Here is a 14,738-nt window from a genome sequence, read left to right as displayed (position 1 = left end):
ATGTCTTCTTGGGCTGGGAAGGAGGTGGAGGTGTGAAGGTGTAAGCAGGCTTTCCAAGTAGTAGTATGTGAACCAGGATCTGGAGTGGGGAGAAGAAGGAGTTTGGGCGAAAGAATCCTTCTTGAGGGAACATCACATGCAAAGCCCTATGGAGGAAGGCTCATAGCACCTTCAGGAAACAGAAGGTGCTGGAGAACAAGGAGTCAGGAGGCTGGGATGAGGTGAGGTGGGAGGGGCCAACAAAGCCACATCCAGGAGCCCAGGGAGTCATGGTCATTGTCCAGGGTTTCATCCCAAGGGCAGGAGGACATCACAGGGAACTACAATTTCTTCCTTAATGGGAGGAATGAGATGCACCCAGTAGCTGGACTCTTCAGATAACCAAAAGTCACCATTTGTGTGCCAGGGTGTCTACATCTTTCCTGCCTTTGATGGACAAAGGTCTTAGATGAGGCTTGCTCATTTTCTCTCCTTTCTGAGGCTCATGTCCCTGAACACTTAACATTCTTTTGATGGTGCAATGCATCAAAGACTGTACTTTTGAGGTATAAAAGCTACTTGTCCTTATGCTCAGTTATCCTAGACAGTTTTTCTCTTTGAGTCCTAGTCTGTGTTCAACCTTTTTCATTCCAGTTGCTGCCATTGTGTCTGCCTCTCTCTCTAGTTGAATGCCCTGGTCTGTTGTGGAAAGAATAATCAGAGAATCAAATCAGGAGGCTTCAGTTCAGCCTGAGTACATGGGCTTCGTGGCTCTCCAGGTGCATTTTGGGTACCCCCCACTATGTGCACTGATGCTCTAAACCTCAGGGTGGCTGGAGTGGGCTTCAGTTGATGCCTTAGGGCTGCGCTGTACAGTATGGTAGCCAATGCCCATGCAGCTATTTAAATTTAATGAGTTAACACTGAATAAAGTTCAGAATTCAGGCCTCAGTCTCATTAACCACATTTCAAGTGCTCGATGGCCACATGTAGCCAGCGGCCACCATACAAGACAGCTCAAATCCAAACACTTCTTTATCGCAGAAAGTTGAATTAGGCAGTACTGTCTCAAGATGTTGGTGGAGATCGTGAACCAAATCATCTACACTATTGTCATTAATATTTTTAAACATCTATCTGATGGTGACTCTAGGCATTTACCAAATGAAGAAGCGGATGTGGCCTTTCTTATTTCTCCGAGCTTACAAAAATACACCCCGTAAATTATTCCTTTCAGAATTGTTATAATTACTGTAATGCTATTGAAGAAATGCTTAGAGATCTGCTATTTCCAGCAGAGAAATGGACTCAAAGCTCATTAAAATTCTACAGTTGCTCCCTGGAAAAATCGGAGCTCTTGCTCGCTTCACCTTCCAACAGTGTCTCCAAATAGACACACGTTGCATACATGCCATGCAGCCTTAATGATCTATTTGAGAAATTCCATGACACCACCTGAGCCTCCATCAGTTTATACCTTCAACCTCAGGAAACAAGGTACATTCAGGAACCTGAGATCTTGGCACAAGCAAATGCAAAAAAAAAAAAAAAAAAAAAACCAGCTTGTTGAACTGATGAGCTAGTTATCCTATGTTCTGAGCTCAGAATAGCAAATGAGAAAGAAAGAGATCGAAGATACTCTGGTTGAATGTTATAGAAAAGTCATGTCAAGGTGTGATGAATAATGCATTAGAGATGCCTTGATTTTCAGTATGTGTCAGCTTGAGAATATGGTCTATGCCCAGAGGTTTCCATAATCATCACAATCATAATGATCATAATGACACATCTACAGGATCACTAATCCCTGTGACGACACTGTAGGATAGGCAGCATTCTCATCGAAAAGGTGAGGAGACAGGTTCAGGGAGATGGGGATTCGTCCCTAAGCTGCTGTGACTTGTATGCCCCCACGGCTCTGCTCTCAGGTGCATGCTCCCCAGTCTCCTGGGAGGTGGGTTAGGAAAATGCACACACCAAGGCAGAGTGACAGGCAAAGGAAGCCTTTATGGTCCAGGGTACTCGAATCTTTCTGGAAGCTTCTCCTCATTGTAGCTCCTCAGGTGATTGTATGACTTGCCTGCACTAAACCTTGGCTTTTACTGACAGTGAGGAAAAAAAGTGGAACACAGCATTTTTTTTTTTCTGACTATTGTAGTCAGCTGACTCGACATGAGTTTCAGAGAGAAGTTCTACTTTATTTAAAAGTGAACAAATAAGCAAATAGACACAAACAAACCTGCAAAACAATTCTCTGGGATGAATGTGAACAGCCTATCTTTTGCTAATTTGGTCATTTGTCATCACCACTGCTTCTGGGAAAAAGTACTGGCTGTGGCAAGGCTGGGCCTTTTGAATTCTATAAGGTCTTTCCCTTAGAAGACCTCAACTGCTAACCCAAGTGGCTCAAAATATTTTCTGAGTACCTGTCTTGTGTCGGGCACTTAGGATCCAAGGATGAGTGAGATACAGTCCTTGCCCAAGAGGGGTCTGTGGTCTGGCCTGGGAGGGCCAGGGGTCAGCAAATAATGAAAGCAAAACAAGATAAATGTTACCATATGAGGACATAGGACATGCAAAAGATTTGAGTACCAAGTGTATACTTTCAACCCCAAATTCCAAGTTAGGGTAGGCTGGGTGGGGGTGCAAGCTTAGAGACAGGACAAGCTAGGAGCAGGCTATAGGTAATGGCTAGTGCTGAGCAATACAGACAAAGTGCCTAGGACACAGGCACCCATTACAGGGCCACTGGGGAGGCTTGCCCAGGAATTAATATGCAATGATGGTTTTACTTTTTTTAAAATATTTTTATTTATTTATTCATGAGAGAGAGAGAGGGAGAGAGAGAGGCAGAGAGAGAAGCAGGCTCCATGCAGGGAGTCTGATATGGGACTCGATCCTGGGACTCCAGGATCACACTCTGGGCTGAAGGCAGGCACTAAACCACTGAGCCACCCAGGGATCCCCACGATGATGGTTTTATAAACCACGGTTCACTAAGGGACAGAATCAGCTTTAATAATTGATTAGTAAATATCTATCAGCAATACTGAACTAGAAGTGGAGAAATAGATCCAGGATCAGGTAATAACTTTAAGAGATGAGAGTCACGTGTTCATCCATCAGGCAATGCTGGGAACTGTAAGTTTGAGGCAGGAGAGAGAAAATGAGAGCATGGACCACGGAAGGACACAGAGTTCACAAAGAATGGACATGAAGTTTGTCCCAAGGCCACACGGAATACTAGGGAAGAGGATGAACTGATCAGAGGCTACTCAGCATTCCACCACGGTTTTACGATGCACCAGCCTGAACTCAGCCGGACTGAAGTCTGAACCACTGGGTCCAACATCCTCCTCCGACAGTTTGGATGCAACATCTCTCTGCTGAGAACTGGATGTTCTCCTTTGCATTCCTGAGTGAGGGACTCTGGAGGCTGATTTTCAGACAGAGTGTGGGTGGAGGAAAAGATGGGAAACTACCCCACACCTCAGTAAGATCAGGGGGAGAGAAATTCATGCAAGAGACTAGATAATGAAAAGGAGAGAACGGGCAGGCTAAATCTGCGATGCGTGGGCAAGACAAGAAGGTAGGAGTGGGTGGGCCTTCACGAAGGCCAGGATGGCGCGTTAGCTTACAGAGGGAAGAAGACCAATTTCTTTCTGTAAGACCACCAGCCACCTCCCCCAAGACGGCATGAAGGGAGGGCGCAGGCAGCAGCAAACCTCCCGGGCCTTCAACCAGAAGACGAATATTCTATAGAGCTTCTAAGGCAGTGATAGCAACCTCACGGCACCTGGTGGTCTGATGTGTCCCAATATGTTCCATTTTTCTCAGCAGCCCCTCCCCCGTCCACACTTTATGAGTTTTCCCCTCGGCTTCAATAGGAGTGGGGACAAAGCAGGAAGGTAACTTCCTGATGACATCCTATAGTGACCCTTAGAGCAGTATCACATTCTTCTCTTTCACATGGCAGGACCATCTGACACTCACCGAGTCCCTGTGGGCCCAGCAAAGTGCCATGAAAGATAGCATGAGGTCAGTCCCCTCCCTCTCTAACCAGATACCTACGATCTCAGGCGAGGGTCTAATTAGGGCAAGTAATAGCCAATAAAACAATATTCTACACAAGGGACGAGTTTGGAGCTTACTTCCGAGATGCTTATTAAAGAGCCTTGACTCCAAGTAGTTGCTGCATCCCTAAGCCATACTCCGTCCCTCCCAGCTCTCCTGCTGCCACCAGACTTCGAGCGTCAGAGTGCTGCCCTGATGATTCAAGAGGGTCACACACCAGGGCCTGGAGTTCAGGAGGTATTTGCAGGAACCCAGGGAGGCAAAGCACTGAGCAATCCTACTCGCAGATATTCCTGGTTGACTCAGCACCCTGCCCAGTCCCTTTCTCCATTCTGCTGTCCTGACGGGACCCGCTGTGGGCCTTATGTCCGTCTGACACCTCTCCACAGGCAGCTCGTCTGCACCAACGATTTCAAGGAGTTGCCAGTTCCAAATGATCCAAACTGACGTGGGTGTCCAGATGTGGCCAACAATGGGCTTGTGAGCAGCACCAGAAGGTCAGCCTGGAATAGGCAGGCCATTGGGATCTACATGGAGAAATTAGGAGACCATCTGCAGGTTTTGTCCACATTTAAACCATGCCCTGCATGAGTGACACCTTAGTTTCTGCTCAAGGCAGATTCCTTTTCTCATTTGGTCGCAGGATGTTTATCAGAGCACAGGCCTCTCACATCACAAAATTGGAAAGTACAGTAGACTTAACATCTGGGACCTTGGCATATCAGCACGTATGATGTTGAATTCCTTCTATAGTATGTCCCTTCCATTATTTTTTAATTTCTCAAAAGTGTCTATTTTCTGGGGATACCTGGGTAGCACAGTTGATTGAGCATCAGACTCTTGATTTCAACTCAGGCCATGATCTCAGAGTCATGAGATTGAGCGTGGCCTGGGGCTATGCACTCAGGGCAGTCGGCTTGAGATTCTCCCACCACCCTTCCAGCGCGTGCTCTTTCTCTGTCCCTAAAATGAAAAATAAATCTTTGAAAACAGCAACAATAACAAAAACATCAAGAGTTACTGAGCAGAAACCTGGGGGAAACTGAGTTGAAATGTAGATAATAAGCAGTAGCCTAAGCTCATCACCAGCTCAATGGCTTGGCTCACTCCAAACAGTTGCTCTCAGACTGTTCTAGTGCCTCAGCAGGACAAATTATTATACATCACAGGCTTTGGGGGATGTTCACAGAGAGTCAAAACCAACAACAGTCGAGCTGCAAGTGCCCAGCAACCCACATGCCAGCTCTGGCACTGCTATTAATCCTGCCCCCAGGAAGGAAAAGGCTTCTTTCTAGAAACTTTGGACCATTCCCGGGGGGTGGGGGGCTGTGTGACACAGTGCTGGGCTTCGTGCTCGGAGGTGAGGCCTTTGCTCAGGATGTTTGCCATGGATGCGGGTGTCCATGAGGAGAGCCCTCAGGTGTGTCTTTCCCCCAGGGTGGCCTCCCGGCTCCTGTTTGTGGGCTTGGGGGTTGGATGGGGAGTGACGGTTGGTTGTGGTGGTTTTGACAACCATGGCGGCTCCCAGCTGCCCTGCTCTGCCAGGAGCTGCGGTTCAGCACCACCATGCAAATGCACGTCTTGGGCCCTTCCTGCCACCATGCCCTACTGGGAACCCCAAATACCGCAACCCGTTCCCCACTTCCCTGCCTCACCCCTGTTTCCACTCTCCACTCACCTTTCTCCTTCCAGAGGATCCCTCTGGTTTATAGAAAATGTACCCTGTGATTTTAGACATAAAGGAGGTTGAGGAGAACTTGAATAGAGTTTAGAATATGGTGATTGCCATCAGGAGGAAATTTCGAATAGTTTTATATGCCTTTCCACCTTCTTAACTCCTACACCCGTCCGAGAAAATTTGACGTCAGTTCCCATGTGTTAGCACCCCCTCCTTCTGACAGGAACTTCCTTTAAAGATAAATTTAAACAGAAACTCCATTATGCCATTAGAATCTCATCCAGAATCCACATTTATTTTTGAAAAGTTTTTTCTTAGTGCTGTTTAGTGATCTTTTAATTATGCCAAACAACTGTCAGAAATCATATTGCAGAGCTTCTCACAAATATACTCGTCGGCTTAAGTCACCATATTGTTACTCCTCCAGTTTGAATGCCTTTGTTTACCCATGAAAATGAATGCAAGCATCGGTACCTGTGGCCCTGAAAGGAGATTCATGAGCGTGGCCCAGGCTGGCTGGGAGGGCCCAGGCCAGTGCTCCCTGGTCTCTAGGGCTTCTTTGAGCCAGGCTGCCATTTCCAATCCTGCCTTGGCCCAGCTCCAATTCCCTCTCATGCCCCGGATCTTATTCATCAATAACCTGTGAATTAGAGCAGAAGCTAACAGACAATGAGCTAATCATGGCCCACCCTTCTGCCTGGTGAGGACAACTATGTCCCAGAGGCCCGGATGTACTACAGCGACTTGATTTTCAATTTCAAGGGTCCTGCTTCTCATGAGCTGTTAGGACTTTTGAAAGAGTATGGAAAGGGATTTAGAAGTAGACAAGGATAAGATCTAGAATGTTCACACTCTCTTCCCTTAACCCTTTTCTGTCCACCCATCCCTCTGTGGCTGCCTATCCCTTGTGCAAATATTTCTCCTAAAAAGTTCCTCAAACAATCAGCAAGTAAGCAGGTGGTGTCCAGGATGAGTTCTGGACCTTGATGTATTCTTAGAGTATTTTTAGTGTCATTGGCTTTGGAAACAAAGGAACCTACAGTACACCATTTATCACACTGCTGGACTAGCAGCTTTTTGGCCAATAACCCCTAAATTAAAGATGATAATACTTAAATAACTACCTATTAGGTTGAGAAGGAAAATATCAACCTATTCTCTGGTTGTTGGTAAAATTTAACCAGGTTATGGATCATTGATGTTAACTACTAGGACCCAGATATCCTTTTGATCATTTTCACAAATGTAACTGGTAATGAAATGAACCAGTCATTTTGAATTTATTTTTGAAACAATTGTGTTTTCATATTTTGCAAATAACTTTTTTACAGCAGAGTTGATGTGTGTGTGTGTGTATACTTTAAAAGCCCCCCAATACAGGAAAGTCTTGCTGTTTGCTAGACAGCTGGCACCTGCTGCTCTATTCCAAGTGATTAACTCATCTACAGTGACTTCTCTTTTGGATAAATCAGAACGGTGATGGTGTCACTGGCTACAAAAATGGTGGTGGCTAGCCTATATTCTATGAAACGATCATCCAGTGAACTCTAGATTTTTTTTTAATGTATTTCAGAAAGGACTTCCAAAAAGGTCTTCCAACATTTCTGTCCCTAGATAGCCATTAGCAGCAACTTAAAAAAAAAAAAAAAATATATATATATATATGGAAGGAGCATCCACATTTCACACCCCTTCTCCCTGGTGTTCCACTGAGATTCGACAGATGGAAGCACAGCAGTAGTTTTGCAAGTGGCTGCCAAATAGGGCAGCCAAACGGAGCGGGGAGAGAAGAGGTGCTATTCGAGATGCTGAGAGACAGATGCCCCTCCTGCGCTCTCGCAGGTAGCTGCTCCCCAATACCGCTGTGGTTCCGCTCGGCTGGCGGCAGAGAGGCAGCTGGAGGCAGAAGGCCCAGCCTCACCACCAGAGGAAGAAAGCCGCCCAGCCCTTCATGTCACGGTTGGGGAAACTTTGATGCAGATGGGGACAGTGACTTATCAAGGACATGGGATGATTTAGGAAAATCCAGTTTCTTGCCTCCCAGTCTAGCGGCCAGTCTAACATTCTCCAGGGCACTGTACCCATCACAGATGCTAACCACAGGCTCAGGAACCAGAGCCCTTCTGACACCCATGGCTTCTAAAATTTGTTCTGAAGAGGGGGAAAAAAACCCTTCTTGATTTCTGTTAACGAGAGTTACTTTTTATACATCACCTCCCTCATTGGGATAGATTTCAAGGCCTGGGAGCCAAATGGACTTCGTCTAGTTCCTGCTTTTGAATCACAGTGTTTTTGAACTGTTTTTGTTTTTGTTTTTTAAGAGGAAGAAACTGAATCAAGGCCTTTATCTTACTATCTTCCAAACTATTTGTTGTTTTTTTTTTCTTCCAAACTATTTGATTTAAAACCTGAACACTGAGCTAGCAGATCTTGCCACTTGCTCTAAGTAAACAAAGGAGTCAGGAAGCCTGCAGAGAGGATTCCTTCAGTTTTGGCTGAGACCCACAGACTGACAACAGTGTTGTGTTCTCGCACATCTAAGGGGGACCATTTTATCCTAAACTTCCCATGGGGAGAAATACTAAGATTTTCTGCACTGATACTGATGATCTATCTTTGGGTATTTGAAGCTGGATCAATTGCTTCATACTGTTTGTTTATAATGTCCACACTTAGGCTACTTTGCTTTTTCCCCACCAGATCCACCCTGCCATGCCTTCATTAATGTTAAGCAAAAATTTACTCATGTTCAGTGAGGTTCCTGGTTCCATACTAGGTCTTTTTGAATAGGGATGAAGGAAAAACACCCCTGAGTTTTCTCTTCTCACATTTGGAACCTGTCTAGTGTGGGATTGCGTTACTGATAAAATGATATTGGAGAACGTGGTTTCAAGTCTACTGGCCAAGTGGGCTTAATACCAGGCCCCTAAATTAGGTCTGCTTTTGGCTACAGACAGTGTTGCTATTGAACACCCATGGCCACCAGCCTTGAGGAGTGACTAACATGGTGTATGTTGACTGGCAGGTTCAGGAGGAAGGAGAAAGAAGGTGTTGAGTTGTGTTCAGTTCCTCCCAGACTCTACATACCACTTTGCCTTGTGCCTGCAGTACAGCATAGATGGGGGTGGAGAGCCTGGACTGTGACTCTGTGTCACCAATGGGGAATGGGGCTTCCTCCGTTGTACAGACATTCCTAGTTCAGAAGAGCCAGGATTTCTGCCTAAGTTTCCAGAGCCCAAGTCTGGGTTTCAGTCCACTGTTCCCACCCTGCTCTCCTGACAGGGAACAGCAGAGTTCTTTAGTGAGACATAAAATTCCACCAAAAACTAAGAAATTTACTGTATCCTTAAAAAAAAAGCGAGAGATGGCAATATGCCCTTTAGAGAGCTATTTCTGACTTATGGGGTCGATTGAATTTCTTTGTTTATAAAAAGTATGAACATTTTAAAATCACATGCCTCAGATTAGAAAAGAGTTCAGATTTACTGGCTGGGAAAAGGTAGGTGGATATCCCCATCTCTTCATCCAAGGTATGAGCCATGGGAAGGACCATGGTCAAAAAGCAAGGATACCTTTTGTCAGTTGGAAAAAAGCATCAAACAGCTTTTTTCTTTTTAAACATTTTATTTATTTATTCATGAGAGACATAGAGAGAGAGGTAGAGACCTAGGCAGAGAGAGAAGCAGGCTCCCTGTGGGGAGCCCAATGTGGAACTCGATCCCAGGACCCCGGGATCACGACCTGAGCTGAAGGCAGACACTCAACCACTGAGCCATCCAGGTGTCCCCAAACAGTTTTTTTCAATAGCGGGACTGGATTTACACCCGAGGGGTAGCGGTTAAGGATCTGGCTTTGTGATGTGGCTCTCAGCTCACAAAAGTCACTGTTGCAAATCCGAAGCTAAGATAACTGAGCTTCCCACCTTGGGCCAACTGACATCATCCTGCAGGCAAACCCAAAGGAAGCGACCTCTTGACTGATTTATCTAACGCAGCTCATTTCAAACTCAGTAGTAGACTCTATTTTCTGCCCTGTCAGTAAAATGCACCCTTTGGGTTAATGCCCTGCACAGCTGACACACCATTTACACGGATTTGTCTGCCAAAGGACAACTCAGTCTTTTGTGGAGGGGGAGAAGTTCAATGTCCCAAAAGAGGCAGACAATAAGTAGACTTTGTTTCTAATTGTTTTGCTGGGCAGTTCATCTTTTGTGTACTTTATATGAGTTCATTTTTCTTTGAGGAAAATTTCTTTTTTTAAAAAAATGTAAATGTACTGGTTTATTTTTCTGGGGACAGTTTGATGCTAAAAAAAAAAAATTCTGAGTTTTCCATTTTTCAAAAGAGTTGGAAGAGATAGAGTTTTATATGTTTTGTCCCTACAGTCCCAACCAATTTGCCATGTCATTGCAATTTTTAACCTTTCAAAGGAGTTCATTTAAATAAATAGACTGTCTAGAGGGAAGCCTAGATGGGTGTTAGAATTTGACTAATTCTCTCTGCTGCCATAGATTCCTGCTTTGCAAGTGAGCAGGGCACTTAGAAGCCCATGGACTGGGCACCATCACTTTAGATCCATGGGCACTCTTAGACAGAATAGGTAAACTATTCATCAGTGATGCTGGAGATTAGGCTTCTTGGCCTATTTGCAGTGACTGGAGGGACTCTTCATGTCAATCCACCATTTCCAGCTTACACATAGAGTTTCCAACACACATATTTGGTTCTTGAAACTCATTCTTATTTCTTTGGCTCATCACTTGGAAGTCCTTCCTTCTTCTCATCCAATAAGGGCATTTTGTGATTCAAGTAGCCTTTTGTGATTTCATGGCTCTCACTGGCCTCTATCTTCTCCGAGTTTCCACAAAACCTGTGTCCCATGTTACAATCTCTTTAACTTGATGGAAAAGTATTGAAGTCAATGACTTTTATTTGTTACAGAATTTTTGAGCTAGAGAGAACTTTACAGTAAAGACAAAAAGACAAATGTAGTAATACTACTGGAGAGTAGAGACCAATACAAAGTCACATAAAAATAGCGGCAGATAAAGCAGATGGCCCGCACAGAACTGGGCCACCATGTGCTCATTTTATAGTGGATCATTTTATTTAAGCCTAGCCTAACAGTTTGAGGCACTGTCTTTAGCACCAAGAGCCTAGGTCATACCAAAAGACAACCACGTTCCTCCTCTTAAAATATGGAAAACGTAAAAACTGACCTTGAGTTCACAAAGAAACCAAAGATTAATTAACAACAACAACAGAAAGGTTTATGTAACTGAAAGAAAGAGAACGGTGAAGAGCAGAGTACTGGCCTGCATTTCTAGTGTCAGGAGTGGAGTGTCCTGCTAGGTCTAGGATCAGGACTGTTTCTGTAGGGGAAGATGTGAGGGCAACCAGTCTGAAGACCTAATGAAGGTAAAGAACAGAATGAACATGGACTGGGTGACTGTGATGACTTCAGAGCACAAATGATTTTATATCAAATTAATTTAATTTACTCTCCCACCTCATGAATAATAGACATTCTTAGGTTCCTTATTTTTTAAAAAAGATTTTATTTATTTATTCATGAGAGACACAGAGGGAGAGGCAGAGACACAGGCAGAGGGAGAAGCAGGCTCCCTATGGGGAGCCCAATGAGGGACTGGATCCCAGGACCCCAGGATCATGCCCTGAGCCAAAGGCAGATGCTTAACCACTGAGCAACCCAAGTGGCCTGTTTCTTAGGTTCTTTAAAACTGTTTTGTCCAATTGCATATTTTTTCTTATGATCTAAATGCCTGTATTTCTGTACTGATTCAGGAATGACTTGCATTACGGCTGGTAGACAGAAGTTTCATTTGATTCCCATGTAAAATTATGGATCGAGTTGTTTAAACACAGATTGGATGACTTAGCAAATAGACATTTGAGGTTTAACTATTAAATTAAAGCTCTCCCGCTGTCTGTAGCCCTCTATTCTGGCGTTCACAAAGAACTCTGCTGTTTCTATTGAATAGAGTGAGACACCCATAAATAAATGTATTTGAAATCTTGAAAACTCTTTGTGGTCATGTAAAATGTTGTTCAAGAATCTTTTACCAAATCATTCAGTTGATCCACATATATACACACAGGCAGAAAATCTAATATGAGTGACTAGTTATAGAAATGGTTCTTTACAAAGTGCCTGCTTAGCATTGGGTGGAGGTGGGGTGGAAAGGCACCAGAGAAGACACTTGGTTTCTACTACATATTTGGCTCTAAACCACTGTCTGGCCTTAGACAAGTAAGTTGTTTCATCTGTAATTATATCTGAGGGTTTCTCCAGTTCTAGAAAACTCTACTTTTGTAAAATAGAAGATTTTTTTCCCTCTTCTTATACTTAATGTAAGGGATAAACTATTTCTATAAATGGGGACAGTAATACTATGCATTTCTGGAAGTCCTGGATTGTGCACCTGGAATTGGTCTGGAATCAACTGCATCACCTTTAAAAATATATATATATATATATATATATATATATATATTTTATGTATTTATTTGAGAGAGAGAGAGAATGAGCAAGAGGGAGAGAGAGAGAGAGAGAGACCGCACAAGTGGGGGGAGGGGTAGAGAGACAGGAAGAAGCAGACTCCCCAGTGAGCAGGGAACTCAATGCAGGGCTTGATCTCAGGATTCTGGGATCATGATTGAGCTGAAGGAAGACACTTCACTAACTGAGCCACCTAGGCTCCCCTGCATCACCTTTTAAAACACATTTTGAATTAGGTTTCAGACCATTTGATCAGAAGCCTTTTTTTTTTTTTTTTTGCATTCTGTGACATTCCTTAATAGCAAGTTGTCATAGTCTTCCCATAGCAGAATTTTTACAAAAGAATCCATATCCTAAGGGGTTAGAATAAGTGAGAGCTTTTCTTAGCACTACCTAAGACTGACTCTGTTTTTCATCCTTCTGGAAAGCTACATTTGACAGCTAATGGATCTGTTTTGTTCTAAAGCTACCATCTGCTCCACTGCACTTTTAAAGGTTTCTATTATCACCATCATGTGTAAGATGTATAAATATATGTTAATAATTATTCATTTCTAAGAAAAAGGCAAAAACACAATTACACTTAGGCTTCAAAGATATAACATCTAAACAAATATACTGGCGACTCCTAGTTATACACACATTTGATATCGCTGAAAACTAAAAGAACATTTTATTATTACAACAGAATTGCAGGAAGTGCTGGAGAGGACTGTACAAGTTACAGCTTCCAAACATGAGTCTGCTAATTCCAGGAGTGGCTATACAGCAGGGATGTGTCTCTGCTACACAGGTCTCTCTTCTTGTCAGAGACACGCTAGTGCCACCGGGGTACCTGCTGGCATTTGAATTCCAGGTTCTGATTCAACTCCAAGCCCTAACCTACCTGATTTGTTTGCTCAACCCTTTCTTCAACCCTGTGATCCAATGAAATGTCTGATATGGTCATGCTAGTTCAAACTGGGTTTTTGTCATTTTCAGCAAAGAAAATTCCTGACTGATGGATAAAATATCAAAATAGAATGACCTTTCATCTAGTTTATTCCTTACTCTCTAGTTTACTCTACTTGGCAAACTGGTCTGTGGTATGTGTTCACTAGGTGCCAATAACATCTCATCCCTTCCAGGCAACATAGATACCTCTTAAACTCGACCTCAGGAAGAGTGTGCCCATACCTAGGGAACTATGGGTGGTCAGCAGTAAGGAGATTTTGGCCATGGTAAGGATACGTTGTATTGTTCTTCAGTGAATTTGGCATATGAACAATACCTGGTACAATGTTAAACCTACCCTGGTGAAAAGAGAATTCAATTTCCTCTTTCTGTAAGCCGAGAACATATCTTGGTAGATTCCTGGTTGCATGTGGGAGAGGAGCTCAGGAAGCCAGCTGGGCAGGAATTACCACAGACAAGGAGACCCAGGCTGAGCCAGAGGACAGCAGGTCACGGAAGGCTGTAGTACATGCAGACCTGGGGTATAATTCTGGGGATTGCTGCTGGAATTGGAATCAAAGGGGGCCCAGAGAGTGATGACAATAGCGAGCATTCCAGAGGAGGCAATGGCCTGTAGAAAGGCTGAGAAGGGAGCAGAGTGGACTGCAGAGTGGTCAGACGTGGGGCTGTCCTAGCGGGGTGGGAGGGGTGATCATCCACAAACCACATGAATAGGAACTTAATTCAGGAAGTGTGTGATGTAAGATTTGAATTCAACAGAGGCTCTCCTGCAGGTTTGCAAACAGAGGAGTCGGGTGATCCTCATGAGATTTGTGTCAGATTGTTCTCCAGGCTTTGTGTGGGAATCTGAGGGAGTAGTTAGGCCAATGGCAGAGCCCCAGACATTGTTGCCAAAGCTGCAGGACTATGTTGGAAGGGACAAGGGATGGGCCAGAAGGACACAAAGTGATGACTTCCTGTGAGGGAAAGACATTTAAGTAGGGAGGGGCTAGAGTTGGTTCTAGGCTGTGAGCCCCAGAAACTGACAGGAGGGCACCAATCCTGGAGCTCCTTGAAGATGGGAACAGGAGGGTGAGAGGAGCAACCACACTGACTCTCTCAGAAGAAAGACTCAAGTGATACTCAGAAACCTGGTGGTTCTTCCAAGACCAGGATTCTGAAAGAACAGTTCTTTTTTTTTTTTTTTTTAACCCAGCGACAATTAGATCAAACCACTGGATAGTAAAAGGATTGATTCCATCTGGACTCCCTCTAGGAGACATCTCAACTACTCAACTTAGGTAACTCATTAAGGAAACCCTCTCAGAAATTTGTTTTTCCTGTCAAGAGAGCTATATAGATATTATTTTCATTCTTGTTCTTTCTTCAGGAGGGTGGTGTTGTTTGAAAAACTAAACAAATGGTGGATAATAATTGGGAATAATTGTGCAAGCAAGACCTGAGCTAAATTCTTTTTATGACGTATTCTCATAATCTGCAGAAATCATTCTACGTTTTAAGCAGGGAAGACAAATGTGAAGTCCTAGTGTCTGGT

General features: G+C 44.0%; 1 protein-coding gene and 1 long non-coding RNA gene across 5 annotated transcripts in view; one reads left to right on the top strand and one right to left on the bottom strand.

Moving 5' to 3' along the window:
• JCAD (junctional cadherin 5 associated) overlaps nucleotides 1-14,738 on the top strand; it is a 78,734-nt gene that overhangs the window by 10,046 nt on the left and 53,950 nt on the right. The window lies entirely within an intron of this gene.
• The window catches only part of LOC140633247 (uncharacterized), a 37,186-nt gene that overhangs the window by 8,946 nt on the left and 13,502 nt on the right, over nucleotides 1-14,738 (bottom strand). Inside the window, exons 3-5 of one of the 4 annotated variants that reach the window (XR_012030884.1) lie at nucleotides 6,206-6,371; nucleotides 5,732-5,961; nucleotides 2,785-5,016 (exon numbers count right to left, since the gene is read on the bottom strand). This is a non-coding gene — a long non-coding RNA (uncharacterized lncRNA). Of the gene's footprint in view, nucleotides 1-2,784; nucleotides 5,017-5,731; nucleotides 5,962-6,205; nucleotides 6,372-14,738 lie in introns of those variants that run through there. The other 3 variants (XR_012030885.1, XR_012030883.1, XR_012030886.1) reach the window with 3 other exon arrangements.

This window comes from Canis lupus, chromosome 5 (assembly GCF_048164855.1).
Source record: "Canis lupus baileyi chromosome 5, mCanLup2.hap1, whole genome shotgun sequence".
Taxonomy (NCBI): Eukaryota; Metazoa; Chordata; class Mammalia; order Carnivora; family Canidae; genus Canis; species Canis lupus.
This window is presented reverse-complemented; position numbering and strand designations above follow the sequence as displayed.